The sequence below is a fragment of the Mirounga leonina genome, unplaced genomic scaffold (genome assembly GCF_011800145.1).
Source record: "Mirounga leonina isolate KUSES-001 unplaced genomic scaffold, KU_Mleo_1.0 Mir_154, whole genome shotgun sequence".
NCBI classification, from domain to species: domain Eukaryota; kingdom Metazoa; phylum Chordata; class Mammalia; order Carnivora; family Phocidae; genus Mirounga; species Mirounga leonina.
Window position 1 is genome coordinate 62,709,239 of NW_023270389.1, and position 7,537 is coordinate 62,716,775.

The window sequence follows — 7,537 nt, forward strand, 5'->3', positions numbered from 1 at the left end:
GAGAACATTGAATCTGAGTCAGAAGATCAAGTTCTGTGACCTTGCCAAGTCCTTGCTGTTTGCTTGGCTTCTGCCTCTCCTGACATGTGAGGGGTGCACCAGGGGCTCGCTGAGGCTGCTTCCAAATGTGTGAATCTGTGATTCTATGATCACTGAAAGTGCATTGTCAGAGGGCCCAGTAGACATCCAGGTGAGGCTGCTCAATCTCTTTATTTAAAACTCATTATCATTATAACATCTCTGGGAAATGTTTCCGGGTCTGGGAAAACAGAGACAAAAACCTTGATAGAAATGACTTTGACCCCTCTCTCCTCCTTCTCTGGATTTTCTCTGTCCCCAGATCTGGTTGGACTTCTGGTTTGTAGGAGTGATTCAGAAAAACCAGAGGCAGTATTTGTACCAAGCCACAGATCTTCTATCAACAATGAGAAAAGAATAATCTGCCACTCTCTTCTCATTCTTTTTCCTCTTGCACGGAGGCTCGCTGAACTAGTTTGCCCAGCTGTGGAATCATGAGTACATTTTTGAATGGTTTTTGGGAAGACATTCAGAGAGTGGCGCCAGGGAAGATAGTATAAGAGATACCATTAAGTGCAAAGACTATCCAGAGTACAAACTCCATTGTGAACAGAATAACCATCTGCAAGTGACCATTCAAAAAAATCATGACTCAGAAATGACCTATAATTACAGAAGTACATTTACTTTATTCAAACATTTCACTGGGGGATTAAAAAACAAAGTTTGCTTTCTGGTTGGAGAACATACCACAGCTATGACTCAATGCTCCCTGACCAGTGACTTTCAGGAGAGAAAAAACAATCCAGGCCGGTTAATGAGGGCTCACATTAGACCCGGCTTTCCAGAAACCTGATTAAAGTGGCTTCCTGCACCAGAGAAAATGTGACTTTTTGCCATTGTCTCCTCTTTTCTTTTTTTCTTTTTCTTTTCTTTTCAAAATAAATCCATTTTGGAGGAATTTGGGAAAAGTTTCAAAGTTGAGCAAAATATGTCCCCTGTGCCTCAGTTTCCACATCTACCAAAATAGAGAGAATCAAATGTTCTAAGATGTGTAAAGTCTGGAAACAATGCCTGGGTTGGAGCAACTGCTCCATCAGTGTTTGCCATTAGTATTTATTATTATTATTTGTGTGTGTGTGTGTGTGTGTGTGTGTGAGAAAGAGAGAGAGCATGCACACATGACACGAGGTGGGGGAGACAAGGGGGAGGGAGAGGAAAAGAATCCCAAGCAGACTCCCCACTGAGTGTGGACCTCACTTCCGGGCCAATCCCACAATCCTGAGATTATGATCTGAGCTGAAACCAAGAGTCCAACGCTTAATAGACCGAGCCACCCAGGACCCCCATTAATTAGTATTATTTTATTGAAAATCTTGCCACAATCTCTCTTTCTAGTCTCACTTCCCTCCGCCCTCCACCCGATATGTCCCACACATCAGCCACACTGTATGGCCTGCATCCTGTTTGTTATGGGCTATGTTGTGCCCAACCCCCCGCAAGAGGTCCTAACCCCCAGTGCTTCAGATTGTGACCTTATTTGGAAATGGGACTGTTACAGATGTAATTGGTGAAATTGAGTTCAGAAGGAAGTACCCCCTAATCCATAGGACTGGAGTGGTTTTTTTTTTAATTTTTATTTATCTATTTGAGAGAGAGTGAGTGCAAGCTGGAGGAGGAGCAGAGGAGAGGGACGAGCAGGCTCCGGATTGAGTGTGAAGCCCGATACAGTGCTTGATCCCATGATCCCGAGATCATGACCTGAGCTGAAATCAAGAGTAGGATGCTTAACTGACTGAGCCTCCCAGGCGCCCCATGACTTGGGTTCTCATAGCAAGGGAAAATTGAACACAGAGACAGAGAGGTGAATGTGAAGAGACCCAAGGAAGGTGGAGATGAGGTGATACTTCTTAAGCTGAGGAATGCTGCAGATTTCCAGCAAATCACTAAAAGAGAGGAGAGAGACTGCAATAAGTTCTTTCAAGCCTTCAGAACCAACCCTGCCACACTTTGATCTTGGCCTTCTAGCCTCCAGAACTGTGCCACAATCCATGTCTATTGATTACGCCCAGTTTGTGGGACCCTGTTACATCAGCCCTACCAAGCTAATACACTGTGCATGGACTGAAGCTCCCCACCTCCGTGTTTCTAGCAATGCTGTGACAGCTAGCTGGAAAGACCGCCCCTGTCATCACTGCCAGTGGGAAAATCAGTCTGTGTTTCAGACGCCACATTTGTCTGCTCACCTGTCAGAATTAACCCATTTTCTACCATTCTCTCTCTGTGTCACTCATAATTCTTATTACAATCCACACGTATTATCGGTTAATTGGGGCAATGTCAATCTCACTAAGGTCTATATTATAATATCCATTATAGAGATTGTAAGTCACAACCCAAATTTCAAGGATGTATTTTTTAAAAACTAACCTTCCAAATTACTTACAAAGTTATCAATACATGTAGGGAAAGGTAAACATTTCAGTGAGCAACAGAATATGATGTAATAGACTTATTATATAACATTGTGTATTACACATATATATAATACATTTGAGTCAGCGCCTTCATAGGAAGTCACATGTATTTGAGTGTCATGTGTGTTTGCTGTGATGCTTTGGGCAGCCGCTCATGAGCAGAAGAAGCTAGCACCTTCTCCAGGTTTTCTTGTCTTCTTAGTAAGGCACAGACTTGTTCGGTGTTTCTTGGAGTCATGAAGGGAAATACAGGGAAGATGCAGCGATGTAAATTTCCTTCCGTGGTGAAGCCAGTCATTCATTTCATGTCTTAAATGTGATCACTTTTCCTTTTTTTAGTATCCAACAGTGGCCACTGCTGATTTCAGACTTCCTGATCCCCCTCTTACCTCTGCTGACTGACATTCAATGTAACCTGTATTTGTGGGAGGTACTTTGGAGGTAGCATGGGAAATGTGTGTGACTCAACAACAAGTATAATCATCTCCTTCAGCGGGGAGCTGATGTGGGAATTGAAGGACTCTGGCCCCCCAAATCTAGGTACATGGTGCTGCCCCTCAGACCAGAAACCTTGGGGAGCGTTCTCCTGATCCTTGCTCACCCAGAGTTGTATTGACTCTGCCTCCGGGGTACATTTCCAGCCTGTCTCCTTTTCTGTCTTTGTTATCACTGCCCTGGCTCAGGGCACCTTCCATTCCCACTAGATAACAAAACAGTTTTCTCGAGGGTCTCCCTGCGGCCACTTGTCTACAAACCGCTTTCTACACCATCACATACAAGTTTGATCACAATGAGGGAGTGTTTGCGATGTGCCGGGGACTGTGGAAAGCACATCGCGAATTTAATCCTCATGACAATCCAGTGAAGTAGATTCTGTTATTATTTCCTTTTTACAGGTGAGCAAACTACTGAGAACTTGGGGACCCATCCAAAGTTTCACAACTCATAAGTGACAAAACCAGGATCCAAATCCAGCCTGGCTCCCAAACACAATTAAACTGCCTATATTGCCCTTTGATAACTCTCCTTCCAAATAAAATCCAAACTCATTAATGTAGCAGAGGAGGCCTTCCAAGATCTGTCTCCTAGCTGCTGTTCATCCTTATTTCCCTTTTTCCCTCTTTCCATACTCCTACCAGACCGAGCAACTTGCTTACCCACCTCTGTGCCTCCACACCTGCTGCTTGCTCAGCTGGAACATTCTCTCAAGATCCTGCTGGCCTCCCTTTTGTGGTGCACTCTGATTGGATGGGGGCTGGTGGCACGGCAGTGAAAGAAATCACCCAAGGCAGAACAAAGGAGATAGAAGTGAATTAAATGCACCTCAAGGGAGAAGCAGGAAAGACAGCAAAGGAGAGATGGTCTGTGAGGAGGCGGTGTTGAGGGGCTATAGTTACAGGGTGGAGTGAGGAAGTATGGGAATGTATGGGATTTTCTCTTTTTTGGTAATCTTAGGAACTGTGACTGGTTGTAACTGATCAGTTAGGTCCTATGGCTATTTTGAGGTGGGTTGCTTAATGAGCCTGTTTGCGTCTGCTGGGTCAGTGGTGGTTGCTCTGGGCCCTTTTGCCTTGCTCGAGTTTCCATGGCTCAAGCCTATTGCCTAAAAGCAGCCTCAGAACCTTGATCATCATGACTTATGTGTATTGAGCACTTACTTGGTGGCAGGTAAATTAACTACACCATTTATTCATCATAGTAACTTTGTGAGATAGATATTCTTATCTCTGTTTTTTGGAGTGTAAACTGAGCCTTTGAGGGTTAAATTACCACTGCCCACAGCTGATGAGTTGAAACAGGTCTGTTGGGTCAAGCTCCTGCCCAATTACTTTAAAAAATTCTCTTTTAAAAATTAAGGTATTACATACAAAAAAATTCACCCTCTTTAACCGTGCAGTTTGATAAGCTTTGGTAATGGTATGAAATCACCACCACTGTTACAATATGTAATAGTTCTCCCACTTTAAAAGCTTCCTTGTGGCCCCCTTGATTGTTGAGCCCCCACCCATGCTCCAGCAACCACCAATCTGCTTTCTGTCACCATAGGAGAATCAAACAGTATACAGTCTTTTGTCCTCTGTATTTGATTTCTTTCACTCAGCCAATGTCCTTGAAATTCATCCATATTATCACATGCATTAATATTTTTGTTTCTTTTTATTGTTAAATGATACTCTACATTCACCAACTAATGGGATTTGAGTTGCTTCCAGTGTTTGGCTATTAAGAATAATACAGCTCTGAATATTCATATACATATCTTTTTGTGGACATATGTGGTCATTTCCTTGAATAAATACCTAGGAGTAGAATTGCAAGGTCATATGGTAAAGTCTATGTTAACAAGAGACAGCCATACTATTTTCCAAAGTGGCTGTACCATTTGGCCCCACCAGTTTTACTTCTTTTATTATATGTATACCTTGTATTTGTTTTTCTTGTCTAATTATACTGCTTAGCACATTCAGTACAATGTTAAACAGAAGTGGTGACAGATATCCTGACATTGTTCCTGATCTTAGGTAGAAAGTATTGACATTAGCTGTAGGCTTTTCATACATACTCTTAGATTGAAGAAGTCCTTTTCTATTCCTAGTTTCTAAATGGATTTCTCATGAAAGGGTGTTGAAATATGCCACATGCTTTTTTACCTTTATTGAAAAGATCATATGACTTGTCTCCTTTATCTTATTAATAGTGTGAGTTGCATTGATTCATTTTTAGATGTTAAATAAATCTTGCAATCCCAGGATAAGTACCACTTGGTCATGATGTCTTACCATTTTATATATTTTTGGAGTCAATTTGGTAACATTTTTGAGGGTCTTTGTGCCCATGTTCATGAGGGATACTGGCCTGAAGCTCTCTTGTGATCTCATTGTCTGGTTTTGGAATCTAGGTAACACTGGCTTCATAAAATTACTTGGAAAATGTTCCCTCCTCTATTTTCTTAGAGTTTGTATAGGATTGATATTCTCATCTCCTTAAGTGTTTGAAAGAATTTATCAGTGAAGCAATCTAGACCTAGGGTTTTCTTTGTGGGAAGGTTTTTAATTATGAACTCAATTTCTTTATTGACATGAGGTTATTTAAAGTTTTCTATTTTTTCTTTGGTCAATTTTGATAATCTGTGTTTTCCAAGGATTTTGTCCAGTTCATCTAGGTTGTCAAATTTACTGGCATAAAATTTTCTTACTATCTTTGTAATTCCTGGAGAATCTGTAATGATGTCCTTTGTGCCATTCCTGACATTGAGAATTATTTCTTTTCTTGATCAGTCTGGCTAGGAGTTTACCAATTTTATCAGTCTTTTTAAAGAATAGGGTTTGGTTTTATTGATTTTCTCTATTTTTCTGTTTTCTCTTTTATGGATTTCTGCTTTAATTTTTATTTTTCCTTGATTTGAGTTAAAATTGTTCTTCCTTTTCTGGTTTCTAAGCTTATAGGTCAGATCACTGATTCGAAGCCTTCCTTCTTTTCTATTATAGACATTTAAAGCCATGCATTTCTAAGTAATGCTTTAGCTGAATCCCACAAATTTTAATTTATTCAATTTCATTCAGAGCATTTTCTAACTTATCTTGTATTTCTTCTTTGATCTACTGAATATTTAGAAATGTATTGTTTAGCTTTCAAGCATTTGGGTATTTCCTAGTTATTTTATTTTTATTGATTTAGATTTAATACCATGATGGCCAGATAATATACTTGGTATGATTTCAATCTTTAAAATATTAATGAGATTTATTTTATTACCTAGAATATGGACTATCCTGGTATATGTATCATTTGCACTTGAATTTATATTTTACCACTATTTAGTGTTCTATCAATAACAATTAAGTTATTGTTGATTTTTTTATCTAGTTCTTCTCTCAGTTTCTGAGATAAAAAGATATTAAAATCTCTAACAATGATCATGGAATTATTTACTTACCTCTTTCATTCTATCAATTTTTGCTTCTGTGTTTGAAGCTATATTATTCAGTGCATACACATTTATGTTTTACATGTCTTTTCTGTATTAATTAACCTTCTATGATCATGTAAAAGATCTTATATATAAATCTTATATATATGTTGTTAGATTTATGCTTAAGTATTTCATTTGGGGGCCACTAATGTAAATGGTATTGTGTTTTTCATTTCAAATTTCACTTGTTCATTGCAGGTATACACAGAAAAGAGATTGACTTTTTTGTACCCTGCAATTTTGTTATAATTGTTTACTAGTTCTAGGAGTTGTTTTCTTTTTTTAATCAATTCTTTCAGATTTTCTGCACATATGATCACATCATTGGCAAAGAAAGACAGTTTTATTTTTCCTTCCCAATTAGTGTACCTTCTTTTGCTTTTTTTTTTTTTTCTTTTGGTCTTCTTGCATTAGCTAGGATGTCTAATACAATGTTGAAAAAGAGTGATGAGAGAGGACACCCTTGCCTTGTACCTGATCTTAGTAAGAAAACCTCTTCTTTCTCACCATGAAGTATGATGTTAGCTATAGGTTTTTTGTAGATAGTCTTTATCAAGCTGAGAAAGTTCCCCTCTATTTCTAGTCTACTGAGAGTGTTATCATGATAGGTGTTGGATTTTGTCAGGTGCTTTTTCTGCATCTATTGATTTTATCATAAGATTTTCTTCCTTAGGGGGCGGAGCAAGATGGCAGAGGAGTAGGAGACCTGGATTTCGTCTCCTCTCAGGAATTCAACTGGATAGGGATCAAACCATTCTGAACACCTACAAACTCAACAGGAGATTGAAGAAAAGAAGAGCAACAACTCTCTCATCAGAAAAGCGACCACTTTCTGAAAGGTAGGACGTGCGGAGAAGTGAATCCGAGGCGATATTCGGGAGGATAGACGGCGGGGGAGGGGCCTCCGTCAGCCACTTCTGGCAAGTGATAGAGCCACGGAGCACAAAATCGGAACTTTTAAAAGTCTGCTCCGGCAAGGGACGTCACTCTGGTGGCTAAGCGGGGGGTGGAACCCTCCGGGACAGTGTGGTCTCAGGACCCTCGGGGTCACAGAAAGACCGGGGGTGCC